Source organism: Panicum virgatum, chromosome 4K, assembly GCF_016808335.1.
Source record: "Panicum virgatum strain AP13 chromosome 4K, P.virgatum_v5, whole genome shotgun sequence".
Taxonomy (NCBI): domain Eukaryota; kingdom Viridiplantae; phylum Streptophyta; class Magnoliopsida; order Poales; family Poaceae; genus Panicum; species Panicum virgatum.
Window position 1 is genome coordinate 40,953,219 of NC_053139.1, and position 27,976 is coordinate 40,981,194.

The 27,976-nt window shown below is 48.3% G+C and overlaps 1 pseudogene; it reads right to left on the reverse strand.

Annotated features, from left to right (window-relative positions):
- Nucleotides 1–2,191: 2,191 nt before the first annotated feature.
- LOC120702240 lies at nucleotides 2,192–14,571 on the reverse strand (annotated as a pseudogene).
- Between the last annotated feature and the right edge of the window lie 13,405 nt (nucleotides 14,572–27,976).

Below are 27,976 nucleotides of genomic sequence, written 5' to 3' on the forward strand. Positions count from 1 at the left end.
TTTACATATAATAATGCACTGTTTGTAGGCCACTGCGAAAAAAAAGGGGATGCTTGTGCCGAGTAAAGAAATGCCCAGGTCACTTCGCAGTTTCGTCACTGCTGAATGCAACTAGTTTTTGGCAGTGTTTTTCCCCCTCTCTCTAAACGATTATCTTATCAGTAGTTTACACCTCTATGTTACGGTGTGAGGCCACAGATCAGATATTTCTCTGCCTCTCAGAAAAAAATAAGTGTCAGATCAATCCGAACAGAACATGTAGCAGGCGCCAAGTGACCGAGGTATCTTCCCCCCCCCCCCTGTTTGTCATGATCAGACGATCCAAACGCCACCGTTTGTTTCAAGGCTTTTTGGGAGTTTGCTTAGCAGTGTGTAACTGATAGATCAGAGCATCTCCAAGAGTTTCCAATCTCTCTTCCCTATTCTTATTTTTTTGGAAAAAAAAAGAAAAAAACATCTCCAATAATTTTCTATCTAAGTTTTCTTTCTCCTAACCATTAGCAAACTCGGCTCTCTTGTACGTAAAAATACGCACGCCTCTGTCCTCTCCTATCCGTTTTTTTTTCACCGCCTTCTCCCCGCAGCGTCGTTCTCCCTATGAGAACCCTGCACCGCACCCTCCCAGTTGCGCCGGACCTCATCCAGCATGTCCCCCGTGGATACCAGCGCTGGTTCCAAGAGCTTGCCAACGAAACAGATCACTGCCACCATGGTCTAACGGGAACAGACCACTGCCGCAGCATTCTTCCGGGCGAGATTCTGACCGCTAAGATGCATCCCAATGCAAGGCTCTTAATCGCCGGCAATTTGACTTGTAAGAAACTTCTGTCCGCCAGCCATGGAAGTTTCCTGTGAAATTAAAAACTCGTGAGATCACAATTTTTTATTTTTTGGGAGTAAAAATGGAGAACTCTTGAAGATGGACTCTTTTTTGTCTCCTCATATCTATTTGGAGAGTTGGTAAACAACAAGATTTGAGAAATTTTTTTTTGGAAACTATTGGATATGCTCTCATAGGTGTGAGCATCTCAAATCGAACATTTAGGAGCTGCTGATACTTGGTATTACCTGGGTTGTCTGTAGTTCATTAGAACGTCACCATCCATGTTAAACATATATTACATCCTTTTTTGCTCTGTTGTACTGTCCATTTTTCCTTCTTCTTTTTTTTTGAACAAAAATAATTGGCAGCTCTCTTGCGTGGTTCATTCGAACAAAAAGTACGTATGACCCATTTTTGGAACAAATAGGAGATACAGGAGTACGCATGGCACATCGTTTAAAAGTACGATTACTTAGCCGGGTTCATTAATGTCCAATGACATTGTCATGAGTACACAGTCAAGGTCTGCACATCATTCAGCACAACGCACAAGTTGCACAAAGGCTGGCGTTGATGCATGGTGCAGGTTGAGTATTGACTTTGGGCATCCATTTGGTAGCTCTCTGGTTAAGAACAATTTGATAGTTGTAAATGTAACCATGCAAAGATATAAATCTTGTACGGCTAAGAGCTCTTGACACTGGTCATCCGGCCGGACCGAAATTTAGGTACCAGTTCTGCAGTTCAGAGTTCAAAGTAAACAGTTCAAAGAGAAGCAAAAATCTAGTGAACTCGACCGCATGCAACCAGGCACGTGCTTTGACCTTGCCCGCTATCATTCTGTTCGGCTGGTTGTGACTGGTGCTGATTTGCTGTGAAAGAAAATTACTGCTAGCTGGCTGGTGCTGATTTGATGTGAGAGAAAACCACTGCTAATTCATGCTACAACTGAAGGCCATTCATACTCGATGCTGAAAGGCCATCAGATCATTAAGTTATGGGTTTAGACAAATTACATTCTACACTTTTACAACAAGAGGGCATAGTTACAGCGACCCTCACTGACTAACCTAGACCCTGTGTACATCCACTAACACCCAGTACCAACAGAAGGTAAAACAGTTGGAATTGGGATTGCATTTACATTACTGCCAGGACCCAAAAAATGTACAGCTACTCCCACCTCCAGATCAGCAAATACATCATCTATGTTAGGACATGGCAAGTTCTAAATGCTAAATCTAATTATTGTATTAGTGCTCAATAGCATCTTCCGCCTCAGCGTGCAGCTCTGCGCTTTCATCGAGCAGATACTCGCACAACTTCACGAGCGAATCAGCAAGTGGAGGGATGTGAGGGTGTCGTTCGTCATTGTAGATGTGTCATGTGTGCATTCATTTGTATCTGTGCTACATCGTGCCTGAATTGATGCCGGTTTCTGTACTCCATCTTCCTCACCTTGTCTCTGATGGTACCAAGATCCATTGGGCGACGTATGATGTCAAGGTAATCAGGAGCATCTTTCCTCGTTACTGGTTTTAGAAATAGTAATGATATCTGAGTTTCTCCCCGCAGGTGATCAACTATCTTTTCCAGTATGTTGGAGAGCTCAACCTGCATGAGGATTGAAACAGTTAATTAAGCCCGAATTCCTTGTCCAGCAAATCCCTTCCAAGTGTAATTTAACCTCTCCCTTTTAACATTTATATCAATGTGTGTAGTAACCCCTATATCAATCTTTGCACAGAAATTATTCACCAAAACAATTATTGGATAGCGGCAAGAATGCTCAAAGGAGTGGTGGGCATTAAAAACAAAACTACAGAAATTTACTAGCTTTTGCCATCTTGTTTCAAAACATACGAGATTTTATGGCATGAACAACAGTTAGATAGCAGCTGTCTATATAAGTTCACATAATCAAAATGAGCTGATGTGGCTGTCATTAAATGAGAAAAAAAGTGTGTTGATGTCTACTATTTCATCTACTGCTCTGGCTCGTGCTCCCATGCAAAACAACATCAATTAGAGTACGTATTAAATATCATATAGACAACTAAACAGACAACTGTCTAAAATATTGTAAAATTATCTATTTGACTGTCTGTGTATGTCAAATAGATAACAGCCGTATAAACTGTTGTACATGCCCTAATAATATACAGAAACATATTGATAAAAGATTGAAGGAGAGCAGTTCTTCTTATGCTTTACTGCTCTTTCTAGCAACCATACACCATGTCACTGAATTGCTGAACCATCCAGACAGGCTCTTGAGAAATGAGCAAGCTTGTCATCAGAGAATAGCTCATAGCTGCGACCATTCCGTATCAGAACATAAACATCCATGCTTTCCAGATTGTTGGAAAATTAAACAAGCCTTATTTGCAAAGTTCTGCAACTGACACACGAGAGGAGGAGAGGACAGAGCATTCACAAGTCTGCAGTCAGGCGACGAGCAGAGGTGCGAAATGGTCGGTGAGCGTAACATCCCGGATTTTTCCGGAATGTTATAAAGTCGAAAAATGTAAATTTCAAAAAAAATTTGTGGCAGTGCTATAACTTTCAACTTAAGTAGGATTTCTGCCTCCTCAGAAATCCTAGTAATTAATTTTTTTTATAATTAAGGATAATAATTGCTAGTGTGATAGTATTTGGAGTTATTGGATTTTATTTGGCTCTACCTCATTTAAGTTCGAATTCGATCTGGATTTATTTCTTTGCGTGAGAAAATTGTCTAGAAATTAAATTGAGGTGTGGGATTTAATTTCAAAAGCCAACACTCGTGTGGGATTTAATTTGAATTGAACCATTCAAATTAAATCCAAACCACTAACCGGCTCTAACCCTAACCCGCTACCCGGTCCAACCTGGTCCAACCCAAAACCCAGCTGAAACCCAGCAGTCCGGCCTGCCCTATCTGCCCCGTCGGCCCGGTCCCTTTCTCAAGCCTGGCCTGCTACACACACACAGAGCCCAGCCCACAGGCCTGCACACCGGCCCGATCACGCGCAACCCAGCTTGCCTCGCGGCCCAAGCACGCGTGCGCCCTCGCGGACGAGGCAGCCCACGCCCGCGCCCGCACCCGCACCCGCGCCCGCGCCCCTTCTTTTCTCCATCGCCACTGACAGGTGGTCCCCACCTGTCAGCCGGACCACGCCCCGCGGACGCGCTAGCCCGGCACCGTACCCGCGCGCCGCTCCGCTCTTTCCCCTTTGAGTCGCTGTCGCTTTAACCCGACCTATCGGCACCCCCATCCTATTCCCCTTTCTCCCCCCTTTCGCCCGCTCCTCTACTCTGCCTCTGCCTTTATCGCCGGCACCGCCTGCCCGCTCGTGTCACCGCGCCTGCGCCGCTCCACGACAACGCGCGGAGGAGGCCGCCGTGCACCTTTTGCCGCTCACATTTTGACTGCCGTGTGGTGGGAACCCTAGCGCCCCGCGCATTAGCCGCGCGATGGCCGCCACATAGCCCCGCGCACTCGCCCAAGCCGCCCCCGGCAATCCTCGGCGTCCGTGCCTTGGAGCGCCCCGCGCCGAGCCCTAAGCCCTAGCACCGCCTATAAAACCCCGCGGCCGCCACAACCCTAGAGCCCCGAGCTCTTTTCTTCCGCCGCCGCCAACCACAAGAACAGGGGAAGAAGGAGGAGAGGGAGAGGAAAGAGAGGAAGGGAAGGAGGAGCCGGAGCGCGTCTACGCCGAGCGCCAGGAGAAGGTAGGAGGAAGAAGAGGGACAAGCCACCGCCGCCGCCAAGGAGCTTCACCATGCCGGCGCCCGCACGACTCCTTCGACGTACCCGCGCGGCACGGCACGGCTTCATTTCTTCGCAGCTCCGACTCGTCACTGCATCGCCACCTATCACCCTCAAGCCCACTGGTAGGCCGCCGCCGTTACCAACGCACCTCACCCCTCCTTGTGCCCCTGCTGCCGACGTGATGCCGAGCGCCATCGATGAGCCTTCCCCTAGAACATTCCTAGGACCGGCCCATCCCTTGTTTGTTTGCAGGAGCCCAACGAAGCGCCGCCGCTTGGGCCATGCCCGGCGCTCGCACGCGCGCGTACACCCGAACGCCCCATGACCTGCACTTGCACCCCTCCGCGGCCTCGCCGCCGCACGTTCTTGCCGCACGCCTTTGGCACCGCCATTCCGGCGCACCCTAACATCGCCGTGGCCACGCCTCGGCGTGCGCATGCACCGCGCCGGCCAAAGGTTCCACCTTTTGGCCCGGCCGCACGCACATCTCACCGTTGCCCGCACACGCGCCCTACCGCCGTCGCGCCGTCGCGTCGCAGCCACGCCCGCACCGCGACATCTCGGATGTGCCACGTCGGCCGCAAGGGCCGGCCTTGATCTCACCCGTCACCGGCCGTTCGCCACTGACCGCACCGCGGCCCTGGCTTCCCAGGTGCCCGTGCGCGCTGCTAAAGCCCCGGCGAACCCGGGGACTACGCCCCTTTTGACCTCCCCGCCCTTGTACCGTGCCTACGCCGCGCCCCGCCGTCGTCGCCATGTCGCGACGTCGCCGCACGGTGGCCACGCGCAAGCCTCGACCTGCACCCGCGCCTCAGCCTTGCCTGACACGAAGCCACACACCGATACCCGCCGCGTGGCCCTGGTGTCCCGGAGCCCCGCGTGCACACACCGCAGCCACCTCTATGCCGAGCCCTTGTTCCGCCACCATCCCTGACTGAAGCCAATCCTCCCTGTTATCGTGTCTTGCCTCCATCCTCGTCCTCGTCCTCGTCCCACCGCCGTTCCCTTGCGTCCGCCCTGCATCATCGTCACCATCGCCGGAGTGCCCTGCCCTCGCCATTGGGAGCCAAGCTGTCGCCGTAAGAGCTCCGCCATGCCGCTGAAGGACTCCGCTCGAGCTGACGTCGTCACCGCCACCGGAGCCGTCAAGGACGAAGAGCTCGGAGATCTGCCACACCAGAATCCCTAGGTGCGCCGCCGGACCTCGTCGTCGCGCTGCACCTCTGCACCGCCGTCAAGCTTCGTCGCCGCCCGCGCGAGCCTTCTGCAGCCCCGCCGAGACTTAGCCCTACGTCTTCCCTCGTCTCCGCTCCGCCGCCAGGGGAGGAGCCCGCTGCCGCCTGGAGGAGAGGCCCTGGGAGCCACCTCGCCGCCGCCGCCGCCGAGGAGAGCCTCACCATCGCCACCGCCTGCACCACACGCACAGCCTCCCACGCACGATCCACACCCGATTCGGCCCTCTCACTGACGCGCGGGCTCCGCTTGTCAGTGAGGGTGGAAGCCGCTGCCCGCAGACCCCGGTTGCCAGCAAGAGAGAGAGAAGGAGAGCGCCAGTTGGGCCATCGCCCTAGCATTCAGCCCGTCAAGCCGAGCCGGCCTTCAAGCCGAGTTCCCGAGCCGGCCTGTCCCCTTGAGCCATGGCTTGAGCCGAGCCTGTTGGGCTGAGGAGTCGGCCTGCTATCTCTTTGAGCCCTGAACCAAGTTTCCCTTCTTCTTTTCTTTTTCACCTTTTTAACCTTACACGCGGGTCCCACATGTAAGCCTCTGCTCAGAGACTGACTAGCGGGACCCACTGACTTGCGGACCGCACTGACTCGGTTGACCAGTCAACAGTCAATGTTGACTTGGTCAACGCTGACGTCAGCAGGGCTCACTGCTGACGTCAACAGAGCTGACCCACCTGGTGACGTCATGCTGACGTCATCATGCCACGTGGCACACTCTGGTGCTACCACATGTCACCTCTGTGTTTTTCTTTTTCGATAATCATTTATTAATTCTAGAAAATACTTTAATCTTAGAAAATTCATAATAATTCAACCGGAGCTCCAAAAAATATGAAACTAGTTTCATAATTCTTTTAAAATCATGATCTACGCGTTAGAATAGGTTTTGTTGTGAGTTGGATCTTATTTGAGCCTGAGTTGTGCATTCTTGCACTTTGGCCCTTGTATTTATACGTAATTATGATTAGGTCCTGACGAGGAGGAGTTGATCAACGTTCCGAGCAACCGGCGGATCCAAAAGGACTATCCCGACACCCGGAGGATCCAGAATGACGTACTGGACGACCAGAAGACGTCAGAAACTGAGGAAGGCTACGAAGACCTATCAGATTCATGCCCATTCGCTATTGGATACCTATTAAGCATTGCTTGCTAGATACGCTACGCTCCCAAGTTGAGTGTGATTAGATGAGCTTGCATGGCCATTTATTTACCATATTCCTTGCTTCCCGTACTTATCTTTGATTTGTTAGATGCTATGACTACTATGAGTGAGATTTGGGGTATGAAAATATATGATGTGATAGTTCTTGCTTGCTGGAAATTGCCTCCACATATATGGGAGTTGGTGCTTAGGTTACGGCGGAGGCGAGCTGACCCTTTTCTCTGATCTTCGAATTGAGAGCCGGGGATTGTGTGTTTGGCACGATCCTGTGAGCACTTGTGATGGGTGACGAGCACCTGTGGCGGGTGACAGACTGTTCCGGTGGGAACTTTAGTAGAGGAGTAGTTGAGGAGGCGATAGTTGTGATGGGTATCGATTGCAAACCGTGTTGACGGAATGCTACTTTGGACGAAAACGCTCGTCTCGACCGGATGAAGGACTTGACTTTGTGGCCCTAGTGACGTAACTATGTCAAACGTGCACACCACTTATCCTTTATGAGGGGGGACCCAGCCCAAGCTAGCTATGCGCGGCATCATACCTGTAGGAGGATAGTGTATCAGTGTCAGGGGGAGAGGGCAGGACCCTATCGCCCCCGATCGCAGGATCCATGGAGATTCTATTCTAGATTGCTTCACAGCCCCGAACGACCTTCTGTGGGAGGACGCGCCCCAGACCAGGAGTAGGATGGTGCCGTAGCCGTTAGTTTCATTGATGGGTGCCTCGGAGAAAGTCGGGTCGCTCCTTGCTGGATTCGGGGCGAGTGGATACAGGTGTACAACCCCTGCATGGTGAAAACTATATGTATAGCTGCGTACTCGGTCATGTACAACTCTGAATCTGGCCCCACAAATGTAGTTAGAACCACATATACTTTTCTACCTCTCTCTAGTCCACTTTTCCTACTTGGATAGCAGCTGAGGTGCGGGGAGAGAGAGTTCCCGCACTGACCCAGGGTTGAAATAGTTATAGTGGAAGAAAGGAGACCGGGAGTTCGGGATGCCGGAGCTGCCCGCGTCAAAGGAGAATTGGTTGACTTATATATTGCTTGCATAGGAAACCATAGCCTATCCTTGGCATTACTCTTATACCGTTTGCATCCACATAAAGCTTGCATACGGATGGTGACGTGAACATATCCCATCCTTGGGGATAGCCTGATAGATGTAGGATCCGAGTAAAGGAGTCGACAAGACGACAAAGGAAGATGATGTGAAGGATGGCCCGAGCTACACTTCGAGCTGCCTGTGGAGAGGATTCGTGAAGATAAAGCTTGCCGAGAAGACTAGATATCGTTTCCGCTTTCTGTTTGTTTCTTTTAGTTCAAGGGGCTTCTACTCTGAGATTCGTAATACAATCCTTTGAATTATGTAATAAATGAACCCATGTGATGTTGTATCGTGAGATATGTCTGTGATATTCGATTGAAACAAGTTCTGTATGTGATAGCTATTGATTCAGTGACTATCACGATAATACAGAGAGTCGGGTTCGGCCATCAAAAACCCGGTCTATTTCAGTGAGGCTCCGGACGGTGGTGGTAGACACCGCGGATGCGCCGCCCAGGTACCACTTCTGGATCATCCCCGCCACGTTCTCGTTCTCCACACAAATCTTGGCTTCATCCTTGCCCTCCATTGCAAACGAAATCTGCACAAACATTTCAGAGATCATCGTATAGTCGAGCAAGAAACAAGCAAATTAATCGGTATTTTTTGGTCAGACAAAATGAAATGCGCAGACGGCATCATCTTAGATTTTTAAGTCTTGTTTATTAGATCCTAAAAATTTTTGGCCAAAAACTGAACATATGCATGAAGTATTAAATACGGATAAAAGAAAAAACTAATTGCATAGTTTACGTGTAAATTACAAGACTAATTTTTTGAGTTTAATTGCGTCATGATTTGACATGTGATGCTATAGTAAATATTTGCTAATAACAAATTAATTAGGCTTAATAAATTTGTCTCGTAGTTTATAGATGAATTCTGTAATTTGTTTTGTTATTAAACTACATTTATACTTTAAATGTGTGTTTGTATACTTGAAAACTTTTACACGAAAAGAACTGAACACACCCAGTCAACTGAATACGAATACACTCGACGATACCTCTGCAGTTCCCGGAGTTGTTGGGAAGTGGAAGGTGATAACAGAATTGGGCTTGAAGTACTTGGGCTGGAAGAAGTCAGTGAGCTTCTCGAGCGCCGCCTCCTCGTCATCGTCGTACTTGTCAACGGCGACGAGGCGGTCGCGGACGGAGCTCTCGAGCTGGACGCCGTACTGCGAGCCCTTGATCTCCTTGATGACGACCCGGAAGAGCTTCTCGACGGACGACGGAGGCGGAGACGAGGGCCTCGAAGAAGGCGTCGTCCTGGGACAGCTCGTCGGCCGTCTTGCCCTTCCAGCTCTGCAGGTGGTCCACCAGCGCGCCGCTGCTGGCCTTGTCAAGGTAGACGCCGATGGCGTTGTACTTGATCCGCAGGAAGTGGATCTCGATGTCCGTGATGCCTGCAGCAAGTGTGGCAGATGAGATGATTGCTTGTGCAGAGCAGAGGGCAGGGCTGATAGGTGCTTGAGCTGCATGCATGCATACATACATACATACATACATACATACATACATACATACATACATACATACATACATACATACATATCGTTGGCTAGGAGCGAGAGAGGGTTGCCGGCGGTGATCGGCGCCGGGAACGGGATGCCTTCCACGGTGACGGTCTCCGCCTCTGAGCCCACTGCGCATTATGCAACAATTACAAGGCAACTGATGATCAGATCGAGGTTAAATACCGGGCTAGCTTCTGCAAGCTAATATGGGCTTGCACGTACGTGAGATCGATTGCTCTATAGATTAAGATCAGTATCATGTAAAGTGGACTTGGGAACTGCATTGATACGAGAATGGTGAAAGAAAGAGGACCAACTTACTTTTGTTTGGGCACTTGGTTTGCAAGACAAGGGGAGAAAGTAAGGTCTTGAGGTTATTCTTGTGCAATCAAAAGAGTGTGATGAGAAGAGCATGCAAACTGCAATGGGGACTTCGCAAGGGAATCTAGTCGCGAGGGAGTTAGGTAGGATGAAAGGCAGGGAAGGAAGCAGGGTAGGGAAGGTGTCTGCGACTGCGAGCTAACCCCATGGATGGATGGATACTTATCGCTGATGCCACCTTACCACTGCATCTCATCTTCTGAGGTCCCTCCCAATAAGTCAGTAGTAGTACATGGTGTATGACTGTATGTTGTGGGCAGCAACTAACTGTTTCAAATTTTAATTTTTTTTCTTACAAAACTAAAAAAAGATTTCTTTTATTTTCTTTATGAAACACTGAGGAGTATTTGACTCGACCAACTGAAATACTGCCGATGACCAGCCAAAAAAATAGGAATAGTTAAGAGGGATACTTTACAGGTTTTGCTGATCTCAGGGATGTAGGAGAGCACACAAGTGAGATTCTTCATTGCTTGGCAAGTGATGAGTGCTGTTGAAACAGATGGAAACAAAGATAGATGGAAATGCAAGTAAAGAGGCTGGGTTTCCCTTGGTAGGAAGGAACAACTCGACCAACCTAATTGAGAGACAGCAGGTACACAGGACCTGCCTTCTTGAAACGCCGGCCAATTCTAAATCACCTAAACTTCAATTGAGAACGTTCAGTTTAGCTATCTTCAGTCAGAACCAAATGCTCAGTCTTCCTCTCCAATTGTCAGGCATGACACACCTGAGAACATTCAGTTTAGCTATCTTCAGTCAGAACAGACTCGGCGGGTAACCCTTCATCAAGACCGACTTTACCATCAGCCGTCCAGTGCTCATCCCACGGCTGCCTCGACTCCTCTGCCTCTGCTGTCTCCTCTGTTTTGGCCTGCAGGTATAAAGGAGCTCAGAAAGAAGGCACTAGGCAGTAGCTGTAGTCGAGCTCGACGCCCATCTGGCAGTGGCTCAGAAGGCGTAATTTGTATCCGGATCTATGGTGATGTCGGTACCGCCTATTTTTCATCATTAGATTTCAACTGATGGACGGCTTCTATTTTTTTTCAACCATTATAAAATTCTTGTATTATAAATGTACTAGTGGCTGCGGCACGTGTAATAAAAATATTAAATAAGAATTTTATATTTGTTTACATAAAGTCTATTTTATATTTTATAGTAAATATGTTCATGCAGAGAGAACATATATAGTTCCAAAATGAATTTTGTAAATAAGAATATAGTAATCAACAATTTAGTATCAATATTAAAAATATTCATGTATATATGACGGAAGTGGCGTGTTGACCGTCATCCAATGCCTCCTGAGACTGATCGACCAACGGCTACTTACCTCAGCGTAGCGGGACGTCGCCTAGCGTGGTGTGGCAGCCGTCTGGTAAATCAAGAGACCGTTCTGCTATGCTTGTGGTCATTTGGGGCATGTGGAGAAGGAATGTGATGAAGGAGGTTGGCAGGAAGAGGGGAGGCAGTTTGGCGAATGGCTAAGGGTGAATCCGAGCTGAAAGAGGGAAGGAAGGGGAAAGTGGACAGAGGGGGGTAGCTCGGGTGGGAGCACCTTCCAAAAGAAAGATATGAGTGGTGGGAGGAGTTTGGGGCAGAAGGGATCTGGAAGTGCAGAGGCTTCACGGAAATTTGCTGAGGTGGGGGAGGATAACTTGGATGACGATGGAACCAGCCCTCTAAAGCTAAAGCCTTGTGATATTAGGGAGGGCACACCAAAAAAGCTGGATTTTGGGGCTGATTTAGTACAAGGTGTGGAGCAGTCTGGTTCGGGGTTGTCCAAACCTGTGGAGAACACAAAGGAGGTATTGGGGGTGTCTCAAGTGGTGGAGAGTGGTGTACTGGTACTGGGGGTTGGGTCTGTGGAGAGGCAAAAGGAGGGGGGAGATAATGATAATGCTCACGTTCCTGCAGGGGAGGTGTCCGAAACTGTTTTTAGCATTGAGGTTGATGGGGATGCACATGTGCCGTCGGGTGTGGGGGAGGCTGGTGACAAGGAGAGGAAGGGAGTTGTAAAGAAGGTGAGAGAGGGAAAGGAGAGGGCGCTGAACCTGCTTTCAAATAAACAAACCTTTTGTAACGTCCCGAAAACTCACTAATTCAAATCGTGCGCTAAAACTGTTTTCCTTGTCGTTGAGCTCGACTCCCCCTTAAACCCTGAACCCTAGCCCCAGAATCTCTTCTGAACAACCCGACACCCGAATTGAATCCGCGTCCCATCTTTCCCCATCCAACGCGACGCGTCGTGACCGGCCGCCGCGAATCCCGTCTCTTCTTTTTCCCTCTCTCCTTTTTCCTCTCTCCCCTCCGACCGCGTGCCCCGTCTCCCGCGGCCCGCACGCCACGCGTGGCCGACCGCGGCCGCGGTCGCCGCTGGCGCGCACCGCCCCCCACCTTTTCCTTTCCCTCTTCTCCCTTTTCCCCATTTCTTTTTTTCTTCATTTCTTTTTCCATTTTCTTTCTCTTTTCTCCAAATTTCCTTTTCCTTCCTCCCTTTTCTTTTTCTCTCTTTTTCTTTTCCCTCCATCTCCTTCCCTTCTTCCCTCTCTCTCTCTGCTCCCGAGCACCGCCAGGCCCGGCTCCCTCCCCGCTCGCCCCCGAGCCGCACCCCGCCTCCCGCTCGCCCTGCACGACCGCCCTGGCCGCGCTCCGCACTGCGCCAGACCACTCCAGGCCGCGCTCACGCACGCGCAGGCACGCCGAGCCGCGACGCCGCCGCCCGAACGCACCCGACCACCGAGCCGCGACGTCGCCACGCGCGCGCGCCCGCACGCACACGGGCTTACCACTGCACGGCCGCATCACCTGCCGTGGCGCCGCTGCACGCCCCGCCGAGCCGGCCCACGCACGTGGACCGCGTGCTCGGAGCACCGCCGCGCCGCCTGCCGCTGCCAGGCTGCCTGCACACGCACGCCGCGGCCTCGCCGCCCACGCCACCCCGCTGCGCCCCGCCCCGCTCAGCGCCGCTTGCGCGCACGCGCTCACTGAGCACCGGGCCGTGGCGAATGCGCCGGGCCGCAGCGACGTGAGCTCCGCCGAGCCCACGTGCGCGCCGGGCCGTGCCGCGCGACGCCCGCCGCTGCCCTGTCCGGCCGCACAGTGCGGCACTGCTCGCCGGCCGCCTCGTCGCCCGTGCTACCACCGCACGCCACTCCACGACGAACGGACGTGGCCGGAGCGCCATTACTCCGGCCCGTGCCGCTCGCCGGCCGCCTCACCCACCCCCCACCTACCCCGTTCCGCCTCGCCGACCTAGCTCGCCTATAAAAGGTGGCGCCGGCGCCGCTCCTCCACACCCCAAGCCGTCACAGCCGCCGCCCGCCTCCTCCCGAGCCGCAGCAGTGCCGCCGCCGCGAACCGCTCTGCCCATTGCCTCCCGCTCCCGCCGAGCCACCACTGCGCAGCACCCCAGCTAGAGGTGAGGCTGGGGATCGATCCCCCGCAACCCTCTCTCCCTTTTCCCCTCGGTCCCGGCCGCCCCCGAGGCCCGGAGCGGCCGGATCGACCGCCGCCGACGCCCCTAAGCCGCCTCCTCTGTTCGGCGTCGGGAGGAAGGGGATGAGTGGCTGTTTTACCTTTAGGCCCCCCATCTCCTCCCATTTTAGTAAAGAAACCCTTTCCCCTTTTTTTGCCATATTTCAAAAAGAACCCTGCCCTTTGTTCTAATTTCAAGTGAACCCTTCCACATAAAAACATAATTCTAAGTATACCCTCGACCCTTCCGATTTAGTCCAAAGGTTTCTAGAAATTACAAATAGGCCCCTGCCTTCTCAAGAAATAACTACAACTAGGCCCCTGACCCCTTATCTGACCCCCGAACCTTTACTAAACCTATCATTTCATGTACCAAACGACCCCGAAACAACCCGGAACTTTTCCACGCCTCACTTAACCAAGTTTTGGCCTTACCATTAAGAAACCACTCAAAAATGCCACTTCTATCTCCATATTTTATGTGTTCTGATTCGAGCTCAACGATAGATCTTTGTATTGATTGGATGCTTGTTTGTGTGAGCTGTAGACCACGGAGTGAACGAAGGAGAGCCCGTCAACGAGCAGTACTGTGAGCAGGAGAACGAGGACCAGTTCCGCGACCCCGAGCCCGAAGGACAGGACTTCCCCGAAGGCTTCGAAGATGGCAAGTTCAATCCCATCCTTTGATGCATGTTTCTGTCCTAGTTTTTATAAACACAACCCAATGGCCTGCTTTATAAAACTGTATATGTTTTGCTTGCATTAAAACACGGTTGGATAGCCACCCCTTGATTTGTGATGACCATTCCTTGACCACCTAGATTAATGTCTGACTTTGCTTGGACGTTAATCGATATTAGAACGCTTAGGACTTTACTCATAATATGATTTACTTTATAAAGAAAATGTGTGTGTATGGGAAGGGATAAAATGTGGATTTTTCGAAAGATGAGTTTGGACGGGATGGACGGCATTTCTGTGTGAATTACCGATTGGTGTGCTTGTGCCTGTGTGGCAGGGCAAGGAAGGGAGATATCCATCTTGTCGTGTTTAAGGACCGAGTTGGTGTGTCATCTCACCTAACTCCACTATCGTGCAAACCACTCGACCGTTGAATGGGCAATGGCGTAGCATAAATCCCACTAGTTGGTGTGATAGCCATCAGGAGGGCTGAGAGCAACGGGTGCCCAAGGAGAAGGGATATGTTCGGTGTGACTTATACCCCGGTTATACCTCAGAGTTAGGTCGATGACCCCTTGGTGGATCCCGTGATGGCTAGTCAGGCTTAGCTAAGGTGGGTAATGGCTATGTTGGGATCTACACCGACACGACGGTGTTCGAGTTGTGGTATCCTACTTGTGGGTAAAGTTGCACACCTCTGCAGAGCTAAAAACTATTCGAATAGCCGTGCCCACGGTATTGGGCGAGTTACGGTGTGGTCACATGACTAGTGTTTCTTTGGGATGGGCTGGTGTGAGTTGTTTTGAAATTATGTCCGGCAGTTGTGCCGTGTGCTACGACGGACGGGGAGTCCGGTAGCAGTTTTAAAATTTGAACTCCGTGTTACTACAAAAACTATTTTCAAAAAGGTTTTCTATTGAATAAACCCCTGCATAAAATATCATTTTCCTGTAAATTAAACCGTAACCTTATCCTTGATTTATCTGTGCATATTAATCTGTTATAAACCCCCCTCCGTGGGTGTGGTTGGACTTGCTGAGTACGTTTGTACTCACTCCATTCTTACTTTTTTACAGAAGAAGACCCAGACTTCGTGCCAGACGACGTTGAGTAGGGTTATCGTTCTGCACCCAACCTTGCCTGTGGTACCGGCCCTGTCGAGATGCCTCCGCTGTCGCAATACTCTGAGCCCGTGCTGGACCCCATGTGGTTTGCGGTCTGGTGTTATGTTGTACCTTGGTTAATTATTATCATTATCTGTATCGAGTGTCCTCCAAGGTTTGTACGGTTTTGAACCATCTGATGTAATAAATGTGGCATCAGCCTCCTGGGACTGGTGTTTTGTATCACATTTAAGTCTTCTCTTATGAGGGGACGCTTCACCTTTAAGCGCCAACCTCGATCTGATTTAGAAAAAGAGAAGGGTGAGCAAAATTTGGGTTCAAGAAGGAAAAGGCAAGGGTCAGATTTGGATGGAGCAGCAGAGGGTGAAAAGAAGAAGCAAAAGGGTGTGGAGGGTGGAGGAGGAAGGGAGGAGATGGAGGATGAGCCTTGTGCTGATGAGGCGGGGTTGCTTGGGCATCCCCGCCCGAACCAATGAGACTTATAGCATGGAACTACCGGGGATTGGGGAATGGCCCGGCAGTTCGTGGTCTTCTGGATGTCCAGAAGAGGGAGGGCCCAGATGTATTGTTCTTATCGGAGATCAAGCACAATGCTAGGTGGATGGAGAGGTTTAGGTGGTCGCTCCAAATGCCAAACTTATTTGTGAAGGATAGTGTGGGCTTGAGTGGGGGTTTGGCTCTGTTTTGGAAGAAAGGTATTGGCCTAACAGTTAACAGCACGTCGAGATACCATATTGAAGCAACCATAAAGGAAGAAGATGGTCTTGAGTGGAGATTCACTGGAATATACGGGGAACTGAAGAGTGAGGCAAAGGAGAAAACTTGGAAATTATTGAGGATTTTGAGAGATAGAAGTGACCTGCCGTGGCTTTGTTGTGGGGATTTTAATGAGTTAATGTTTAATTGTGAGAAGGTAGGAGGACCACCGAGACCGGAGAAATGTATGGAAAATTTTCGTCAGGCCCTTGCTGAGTGTGACCTGCATGATATTGGATATGAAGGTGATGCTTTCACTTGCAGAAATCACCATCATAGTGTGGTCAGCTATGTTAAGGAACAGTTGGATAGAGCGGTGGCTAATAGTGAGTGGAGGAACCGGTTTCCCCTTGTCAGAGTAATAAATGGAGACCCAAGACATTCGGACCACCGACCAATTATTGTGGAGTTGGGGGGAAGGGAGAAGAAGGAGTGGGGACGGCCAATGGAAATTATGAAGAAATTTGAAGCACAGTGGCTGGAGGAGGAAGAGGGTCCGGCTAGAGTGGAAGAAACTTGGTGTAAGGCATTGGAGATGGGAGAGACTAGGTTGATGGAGATCCAAAGGCAGCTTCTCATCGATCTGTGGAATTGGGATAAACATGTTTTGGGTGAGCTGGAGAAGAGAATAAGGGGGGGGGGGGTAAGAAGAAAGTTGGAGATTTGTAGATGCAGAAGCCCCAGCCAGGAACAAGGGAATAAAGAACATGTCCTTCGATATATATTGGAGAGGTTGTTGGATCAGCAGCATGTATATTGGAAGCAACGAGCTCATTCTACTTGGTTGACCCAGGGTGATCGCAACACAAGTTTTTTCCATGCCCAAGCCTCATAGAGGAGAAAGAAAAACCATATTGAAAAGCTGGTAGATGAAGGAGGAGGTGTGGTGGCGGGGAAGATCTTGAAAACTTTTATTGCTAACCAATATCAACAACTTTTCTTGTCAAATGCAGGGAATCAAATGGAGGAGGTGCTTGGATGTGTTCATCCCCGAGTGTCCCACGAAATGAATATGAGTCTGATTGCACCTTTCTCTAATAACGAAGTATGGGAAGCCTTACAAGAAATGAGTGATCTCAAGGTACCGAGGGCTGATGAAATCCCAGCAATTTTGTATAAAAGATTCTGGTCTTTAGTGGCTGACAAAGTGAAGGAAGAGGTGCTGAATGTGCTGAATGGGGGTCAAATGCCGCAGGGGTGGAATGACACAGTTGTGGTGCTGATTCCAAAAATCAACAAACCTAAAAAGTTGAAGGATCTTCGGCCAATCAGTTTGTGTAATGTGGTATATAAGCTGATCTCAAAAGTCATTGCAAACAGATTAAAAAATATCCTCCCAGATATAATTTCCCAGTCGCAAAGCGCTTTTATTCTGGGCCGTTTAATCACAGACAATGTGTTGATAGCGTATGAAACGACCCATTATCTAAATCAGAGAAGGGGCAAGACAGGTGTTGCAGCTGTAAAGCTGGATATGAGTAAGGCCTATGATCGTGTGGAATGGTCTTTCCTGAAGAAAATGCTAGAGAAATTGGGGTTTCATGATAGTTTGATTAAGCTGATTATGATGTGTGTACCAACAGTCTCCTACCGGGTCAAGGTTAATGATGAGTATACTCGCAGAGTGTTTCCGCAGAGGGGACTTCGGCAGGGCGACCCGCTTAGTCCATATTTATTTATAATTTGTGCAGAAGCCTTCTCGGCCATGCTACAAAGGGCTGAAGCGGAGGGTAAAATTGCCGGAATCAAGGTGTGTGGAGCGGCGCCAAGACTCAATCATTTATTCTTTGCTGATGATTCCCTTATTTTTATGAGAGCACGGCAGGAGGATGCCAAAGAATTACAAAGAATCCTTGATGTGTATGAGAGAGCCTCAGGACAAATGATCAATAGAGACAAGTCTTCAGTCTTATTTAGCCCAAATATTGATATGGTCAGCAAGGAGACTATTAAGCGTGAATTATATATTGGGGCAGAAGCAAAAAATGAGAAGTATCTAGACCTCCTGGTGTCCATTGGTCAGTCATGCAAGAAAGCTTTTGAGTACATAAAAAGGAGAATCTGGGGTAGGATACAAGGCTGGCAAGAAAAACTGTTATCTAAGGCAGGAAAGGAGGTCCTCATAAAAGCGGTGGCACAAGCGATCCCAACCTATGCTATGTCATGTTTTGACCTGACCAAAGGACAATGTGAGGAGATAAATGCGTTGATTGGCAGGTGGTGGTGGAATCAAAATGACAAAGAAAATAAAATTCATTGGCTAAGCTGGGATAAACTAACCTTGCCTAAAAAAGATGGCGGCTTGGGTTTTAGAGATCTTCATCTATTTAACTTGGCCATGCTGGCAAGACAGGCTTGGAGAATGCTAACTAATCCAGATTCGCTGTGCAGCCAGGTTCTTAAAGCTAAATACTTCGCCCACAGCAACATTCTGCAATGCACGCCTCGGGATGGGATTTCATATACCTAGAGAAGCATTCTGCAAGGGGTACAATTGCTAAAGGAAGGGGTGATCTGGCGAGTGGGGAAGGGTGATTCACTGGAAATTTCACTACTAGAAAACGGGCCTTGGGCACTGGCTGAGAAGGGCCAAAGGCACCGGTTTCCCAACCGGTGCCCCGCAACCGCGACCAATGGCCTCACCTTAAGACACCGGGTTTTTCAACCGGTGCCTTAGTCTTCCATTGGCACCGGTTGGAAAGACCAGCCGGTACCAAAGAGGCTGTCACGCTGACGTAAGGTAGCAGCCCCTTTGGTACCGGTTGGTATTTCCAACCGATACCAATGACCTTTTCTCTTTTTTTTTCCCAAATCCAGTTTTGTTTGTTATATTTATTACTGTTTATTCTTTTATAATTGCTAAACGCACTCAAGCTCTACAGTACTATACGTTCATTGGTCGTTCGTGTTCGTTTTCAGATAATATTTGAAACTAACTAAAAGTGAAATGCGAGCATATAATTAAGCTAATTAGATGAACTAATATATTTATAAATTTACAAACATCAAGGCATAATGTTTAAAAATATTTACAAATGTACAAGTCATGTTAGCAGTCCAACTACTAGTCCCCTCAGGAGGTCGATGGAAGTCCTCTATAGATGTGATCGTCGTGGTAGAACTCGCCTCTAGGATCCAAGATCTCGTTCAAAATGAATCCGGCGAGCTGCTCGCACACGACGTTGATTCGATCAGTAGTAACATTCATCCCCCATTTGAGACATCTATCATTTAGGAAAAAAGGATTAAGATCATGTGCGTTAGTACAATTATGAAAATATACTAGTGAACGGTTTGGACGTACTCTCGTTTCTTCATCAGTAGCCTTCCCGCATGGAGTCATGATGTGTAAGTAGTCGCATACGTAGTACCCGCACCAATCAGTTCCTTGTTGTTGTCTCGCACACTTAAGGAGAAACAAGTAAATTACTCAATTTAGAACAATTTGGGATTATATACTTAACTAGACAAATCTTTATGAATGATCATACCGGATAATCCATGTTAACGTTCAGTTCGGGCCTCCATTGACCACATCCTTTGTTATTTTTCACAAATTTTTTCCAAACCCTGCGCTCAAAGTTAAGTTTGATATTTAGGAATTGTTATTAACAGAAAAAGGATTTGATTGTGCAAACTGAACTTACCTGTTTAAGGGGTCTATGATATGTTGGATTGCGGACTTTGGATTTCTCATTGAGTCAAAGACTATAAGATTGCCGGTCTCTACGGAAAGTATGAGTAAAATCCAATGATAACTGCAGATATAGATAGGATATATACATAAATGTATTAGACAACTTAGTATTTATTTAGTAATATAACAGAGGATGAATATATAGGATTTGTAATTTTTCCTAGTCAACGAATCGTACATGTTTTGGCACGTTTTCTTGTAACTTTCGTTGATCAATTTCTAGTTGACTAGCAAAGGAGACATGAAGCCGATCTGATGGTGCCATCCATGTTTTCGGCTTCTTTGCTTCTCCTGTCTAAACGATGCAATAGAAATTTTATAATGCACACATATAATTATGTTCTTGTTAACAAAAAGTATTAATGTAGAGGTAAGTGATACTTACAAAACCCAAATGGTGATGATAGAGGCGTCGAGGGCTTGTCGATGGTAAATGTGATATAAATTTTGGAAGAACACCCAGAATTCGTCCTCCCCGTGGAAGAAATCATGGTCACGATACTTGACTCCAAACATTTTCCCTTCGTCATTCGCCATTCGCAGGTACCATCTATGCAAATTGAACATCTGTGTGCCTAGAATTTTCTCCTCTTCCTCAGTGACAAAAGGTTTTCCATGCTGGAATGGAGTAATAACGCAAGCGACAGGGATTTTTGCCTCCACATGCCCCGTTGCCTCCTCTAGTGTTAATCCAGTTTCAAAAAGAAATATTGCGGAGTCCGCCTGGAGTTGTACGTCCGTCGGGTGTAGGAGTGGCAACCCTGGCACCCGGAGGGGCTCGAGTTCTTTTTGTTGTGTGCCAAGCTGAGGAATGGTCTTGCCACATTTTTTCTTCAGATTTCTCACCTTGTGTGCCTTTGTCAGAGTACGATCATAGTCTGAGGGTAAGCTTTTCGGTTTTGGTGGGTTGTCTAGGTTTGCGAGAAGCTTTTTCCCTAGTTCTAGAGGTACCTTTTCCCTCGGCGAGGGGACTTTAGGCTTCAATTGTTCTTTTATATATCGAGCAGTCTCCTCTTCCAACTCCTCAGCGGTTTTCTCGTAGGTTAATTGTCTTTCGACCGTTTTCTGCTTCTTCTTTGAGGGTCCAGCCGCTGGGAGGGATGCTGTCTTTTTCTTTCCCTTTTCTGGTGCAGGAGGAGTTGGAGTACTTGTGGCCCTTTGCGCCGGCGGAGACGGTGGTGAAGGAGGTGGTAGTGGGGACGGCGGTGAGGTAGGCCGCGGAGACGGGCGATCGGTCTGCACGGGAGCCGTTGTGCTTGCAGTAAGTTTGATGTCGGCCTTGCGCCATAGAACGACCCCGTGCAGTGCGTCTCCCAATGTCTTCTCTCCATCCCCTCCAACGAAGTCGAGCTCAAGATCCTCATTGTTTCCAACTATCTGCTCGACTGTGACGGAGGTGTAGCCAGGGGTATCGGCCTTCCATGAATTGTAGTAAAAGGATTCAAGGGCAGGGCTGACCCGTATGCGACATGAATGGATATATTTCTTGCTCGCACATGAAGCTCGCACAGTGTCGGCATGGTGACATCATCCACTGGATACCTCTGGTCATCTACCGCCGTTGGCTCAATCTGGGGTTGCTGTTCCGCTTGTACGTCGGGCGCCGCCGTGGATGCACAACTGCTGCGTCGCTGAGAGGCCGGGCTTATCACAACATCCGGGTGCGACCCAGCAGTGCCCCTTTGGCTTAGAGCTAGCTGCACCGCCTCATTGACCCTGGCGTCCATCTGAGATTCCAAGGACGCAACCTTCTTGTTCATCTTTTCTTCTATGGCACGAAGTTTCTCTTCCTGTTCGGCTTTGCTCTTTCGGTGAGTCTTGTAAGAGGGATCTCCGGCCCAAGCAACTTTCCATGGGACCACGCCGATGCCGCGGGCTCGTCCAGGGTGTTCCGAATTCTTTAATGCCCTTGTCAGCTCATCATTCTCCCTTTGAGGATGGAATGTTCCTTGTTGAGTCTCATCTATTGCAGCGACTAGATCGCGGGACACTTCTTGCATATGCTCGGGCACGACCAAACTTCCATCCAACTGGTTTAGTGTCACGCCATTAGCAAATAACCACCACTTGGATCTATCCGGCCAATCCCAAGTCGTCGGCCTGATGCCTCTATCCATAAGGTCCTGCTCCATCTTCTGCCATTTTTTAACTGACTTCTTGTACCCGGCAGCCCCAAAGTGGTGGCTGTACTTCTTATTTGCTGCATTCACCTTGGCTTGTTCGGATTTTTTTTGGGCTTCCTCTGATAGTTTGTATTGTTTGAACTCCTCCCAGTATGGTTTAACCTAAGGAAGATCGTCCCAGTTCGGCTCCTTATCCTTCTTGATGTAATTGGTGTACAACTTCTTCTTGAAAGTTGCAAAGGCAAGGGCCATCTTTCTCAAGGCACATTTCTTCACAAGTTCTTGGTCAACTCCTTCAGAAAGAGTGAACATATCCTTGAGTTCTGCCCATAGCATTTCCTTCTGATGTGCAGGCACGGCGTGTTGCTGTTCTTCGGGTTTGGTCGTTTTCCATAGTCTTGCGGTGATCGGAATTCTTGCCCGAACAATAACCCCACATTGGTTGACAAATTTTGTGCTAGCATCCTCTAGAGCACTTGGACAGCCCTCTGCGTCCACTTCTGTGACGACCTGTCTTCCCTCCATTTTCTTGGTTGGCCGGCGTCTCCCTTTTGACTGGCTCAACGAAGTCGATGCGGAGGTCGACTAAATTACAGAAAAGATATGTTAATCGCAAAACTAATCTACCGAAGTCACCAAGCATATAGTTTTAAGATTCGTACTGGAACATGCTGCTATTGATTGGGCGGCGGCGCAAAGTCATCATCTTCTTCATTGGCATCTCCAGACATATTCAGGAACGAATCAGCTGTCCGAGCATCTTCTTCAGCGATTGGCTGGGTGGTGTTGGCCCTCGTATCTTCGTTTATTGTGTCCAACATGTATTGCCCGGCGGCCTGCTCATCACCGAAAGGGTCCATCCTTAACTGAAACCGTAAAAATGTGTTAGAGTATGTGTCCATCCTTAAATGAAGCAGGAGAATTCAATTCTTTGAACGAATATGCGTGTTTGAGAGAGAGAGAGTGTGTGTGTGTATGTTAGAGGGACAGAGAAAGAGAGAGAGAGAGAGAGAGTTAGTGAGTGTGTGTGTGTGTCTGTGTGTGTGTGTGTTAGTGTGAGTGTGTGTGTGTGTGTCGAGGGTCGATACTTTATACAATTGTGTTAGAGTGTGTTAGAGAGAGAGAGAGAGTGTGTGTGTGTGTGTGTGTGTGTGTGTGTTAGAGTGTATTAGACTGTGTGTGTGTGTGTCGTGGAACGGGGTCGAGGAACCGGGTCGAGGAACGGGGTTGAGGGTTGAGGGTCGAGGTCTGGAGTTGAGGGTCGAGGTCGAGAGTCGAGGGACGGGGTTGAGAGTCGGGGTCGAGGGTCAAGGGATGGCGAATGCGTGAGTTAGAGAGCGAATACAAAATTACTCGTCATCGTTACTCGTCGTCGTTACACGAGTTACATGATAAATACATGAGTTACAGAAATACATGATAAATACATAAATACAAGCATTATTCACTCTCTATTTAAATACATGATTAAATAAAGTCTCTCTAATAACTAAATTATACACTATATATAATGAAAACATTGTACACTATTTGCAAGATGAAACATGGGTCAAAATGTTAAAGATATGGCTAAATACAAGTCTCTCTAATAAAGTCTCTCTAATAACTAAATACATGAGTAAATATGTTAAAGATATGGCTAAAACAAGGTTCTAAGGGCTTATTTGAAAGAAACCAGGGGCTAGATCATAATTAAACCTTAGATTTGAGGACTAGATTGAAAAAAAAGAGGGTTGGACGGCGGGTTCAAAACATAGAAAGCTTAGGGTCCTAAATAGAAGAAAAAGGGCCTCTCTGGAATTTTTGAACTGCAGTGTGGACCGCGGGTTAATTCGGGAAAAACCCGAGGGCTCTTTAGCAAAAAGACTGGCGAAGCGTTACGCTGGTTCTAATCTGGCGCGTCCGTTGCCAATCGGACGGCCCGGACCTACTCCGCGCGCGGGAGCGGCGGCGCTCGCCCGCCGGCGGCTCTGTCCGCGGCGGCGCGGAGCGGGGCTCGCCGGAGATGGCCGAACTCGGCCCTCCAGGGGTCTAGATGAGCGGGGCTTGGCCTGGGAGTGAGTTCGTGCGACGGCGAACTCGTCTGGGCAAACGGGGCGGCGGATTAGGGTTTGGCCGAGGCTTGCCACGGCGAGGGGCGGCTCTGCTTGACAGGGCTCGCCGGCGCGCACGGGTTCCGGCGGTTCTGGGCAAGAGCATGGGATCAAACGCGTACGTGAGCGCGCACGGTGCTAAGGCAGACCGGAGCGGGGTGCGAGCGTGGCCGTGCGGTGCTGCTGGGCGTCTGCCATGGCGAAGCTTTGGCGGCGGAACGCCGGTGAAGGTGTTCCGTCCTAGGTGAGGGTTCCCGTGCCAAGATAACTAGCGCAGGGGGTAGAGAGGGTTGCGTGAATGCTCACTGAGACTTGGATTCAAGCGGGGAGGCTGTGCAGGGTCGACGGCGTCGAGGTCCGGCGGCGGCGTGCGTGGCGGAGCTCGCGGAGGTGGCGTTGCGTGTGAGTAGCGGGCGGACGACGCAACAGGCCGAGCGCAGAGGAGAAGCGGTGGTGCGCGCGGACTATGCGACGGTGTGCACGCGGAGATGGAGGGCGGCGGCGGTCGACCGGAGGAGTGCGCTGGTGAGCAGTGGAGAATGGAGGAAGAAGGTAACGGATTTATACCCTTGGCCAAGGGTACCGGGTTAAAAACTCAACCGGTACCTATGTAGGCCTTAGGTACCGGTTGTATCTCCAACCGGTGCCTTAGGCGAGGCCTTAGGTACCGGGTCTCCGCACAACCGGTGCCTAAGGGCCCAACAGGCGGGAAATGAAAAGACCCTATAGTACCGGGTGGATATCCAAAACCGGTACCTTATGCCATTTAAATTTCACTTTTCACGACTCTTTGACCCAATTTGAACGGAATTCTTCAGTATCTCAATGGTAACGCTCGGTAATTTGGGCTCCGCGGCCACGGTTCGACTCCCGCGCAACGCCCCACTTTTTTTTTACCCAAATAGGACTCTAAGGTACCGGTTGGATTTTCCAACCGGCACCAAAGGTTCTCTTTTCTTTTCCCTTTTCTTTTTCTCTTGTAAATCTATTAATTGCCTCATAATTCATAATAAATCTGATATTTACATAATAAATCTGATAATTGCCTAGAAAATCTAATAATTATCTAATAATTTAAATAATTGTCTAATAGTTAAAATAATTGTCTAATAAATTTGTTATTTGCTCAATAAATTTATTAACTGCCTAGTAAATCATTCAACTAAGAAAATATTAACTATGGTTTTAGGTGCACAATAATAAATCATTTAAATGCACAATAATTTTAATTACTACATAATAAATCATTTAGGTGCATAAATAATTATTTTAATTTCATATTAAATCAAATAATTGCATAATAAATTATTTAAATGCAAAATAATTATAAATACTACATGATAAATCATTTAGGTGCATAACTAATCATTTTAATTGCATAATAAATCATAATAAATCAAATAATTGCATAATAAATCATTTAATTGTCCAATAAATCAATTCATGGCATAAGAAATCTAATAATGTTCACAGAAAATATTACAAGACATAATCATTCAACTAAGGGAATATTAACGATGGTTCGCTTTACAATCGTCCCTTCATTATGATCATGACGTGTGTACGGAGCCTCCTCTTCGGCTAAAAGAATACTTGTGTCAACCTCCACTGCGAACGGAGTCATATCTTCAACCTTATTGTATTCTTCTTCATCTGTGACATCGTCGACTCCCACAATTTTTTTTTTTTCTGCCAGAACAATATGGCGCTTTGTCTCATCTCCGGCACCTACAAAATTTGATTTATTTCTGGACTTGTCCTTTCTCGGTTTGCTAGACATGTCCTGCACATAGAAAACTTGAGTGACATCTTTAGCTAGGACGAATGGTTCGTCTCGATAGCCAAGCTCTTTGAGGTATACCGTTGTCATTCCGTACTCGTCGATATCGACACCTTTTCCTGTGAGTTTAACCCATTGACAACGAAATAGAGGTATCTTCAACGGCCCATAGTCGAGTTCCCAGATCTCTTCAATGTAACCAAAATATGAGTTCGTTTGGCCACTAGAGTCGGTGGCATTTATACGGACACCACTATTTTGATTAGTGCTCTTGTTATCTTGGGCTCTTGTATAAAATGTATAACCATTAATTTCATATCCTTGCTACATCAGGATTGAATTTGCCGGACCCCTGGCCAGCCAAGCTAGCTGCTCATGAATTTGATCGTTGGCCATGACTTCCTTTTGCAACCAGGTGGCGAATGTATCATTATGATGTTTTGTAATCCATGTCTCAGACTTCAAAGGGTATATACTTCGCACAATTTGCATGTGCTCCTCCATGTATGGAGCCACCAAGGCTGATTGTTGTAGAACTGTGAGATGTGCTTTGCTCAACGTGGCATGATCTGTGGCATTTACTGATTTTCTTCCAAGTGTGCCCTTTCCAATCAGCCGCCCCTCATGACGTGATACTGGAATCCCAATTGGGCAGAGTTCTTCCACATAGTCAACACAAAATTCAATGACCTCCTCTGTAACGTAACCCTTCGCAATGCTTCCTTCTGGACGAGCCCGATTACGAACGTATTTCTTTAGGACTGCAAAGTATCGTTCAAAAGGGAACATATTATGAAGGAAAACAGGACCGAGAATACCAATCTCTTTGACCAGGTGAACTAGAAGATGCGTCATAATATTGAAGAATGATGGAGAAAATATCATTTCAAGACTGACTAAACGTTGGACAACATCCTCTTGTAGCCTGCTTAAACTCGATGGATCGATTGCCTTCTGAGAAATTGTGTTGAGAAATGCGCATAGCTTTATGATTGTTGCTCGAACATTAGCTGGTAGAATACCTCTAAGTGCAACTGGAATCAATTGCGTCATCAACACGTGACAGTCATGGGACTTTACGTGTACGAATTTTTTCTCTTTCAAGTTCAGTAGCCTCTTTATATTCGAAGAGTAGCCTGATGGGACCTTGATACTGTTCAAACAGTCAAACATACTTTGCTTCTCTTCCTTACTAAGAGTGTAGCACGCAGGACCTAGATAATGACGTCCTTTATCCCTTTTTTCTGGATGTAGGGCAGCCCGTTGTTTCATACGTTGAAGATCTTGCCGCGCTTCCAATGTATCCTTTGGCTTACCATAGACACCAAGGAAGCCTAGAAGGTTCACACAAAGATTTTTTTGTTAGGTGCATCACATCAATTGCGTGACGGATGTCTAAGACTTCCCAATAAGGTAACTCCCAAAAAATACTCTTCTTCTTCCACATAGGTGCACGTCCGTCATCACTCTGCACTGATCTGCTGTTGGGTCCTTTTCCGAATACTACTTTTATATCTTTGACCATTTCAAACACCATTTTCCCACAACGGTGCCTAGGCTTGGTACGATGATCTGTCTTTCCATCGTAGTGAGCATGCCTCCTCCTTAATGGGTGCTTGATCGGAAGAAATCAACGATGACCCATAGACACGATCTTCCTACAGTGCTTGAGGTACATGCTGTCGGTTTCTTCTAAACATTGGGTGCATGCCCTATAACCCTTATTGGATTGTCCGAAGAGGTTACTTAGTGCTGGCCAATCGTTGGTGGTTACGAAAAGCAATGCACGCAGGTTAAAATGATCCTCTGCGTGCACATCCCACATACGAACACCCTCATCTTTCCACAATAATAGAAGATCCTCAATCAGTGGTTTCAGATACACATCTATATCGTTACCGGGTTGCTTCGGGCCGGGGATAAGCACCGGCATCATAATGAATTTCCGCTTCATACACAACTAGAGAGGAAGGTTGTATATACAGAGTGTCACAGGCCAGGTACTATGGCCACTGCTCTGCTCACCGAAAGGATTCATGCCATCCGTACTTAAGCCGAACCTTATATTCCTCGCATCATTTGCAAATGTTGGGAATGTTCTGTCCACTTTTCTCCACTACGACCCATCAGCGGGGTGTCTCAACATATTGTCTTGCTTACGTTCTTTTTTGTGCCATCGCATCAATTTAGCATTCGTTTTGTTCATGAACAAACATTTCAGACGTGGTATTAGAGGAAAATACCACATCACCTTGGCAGGCACCCTCT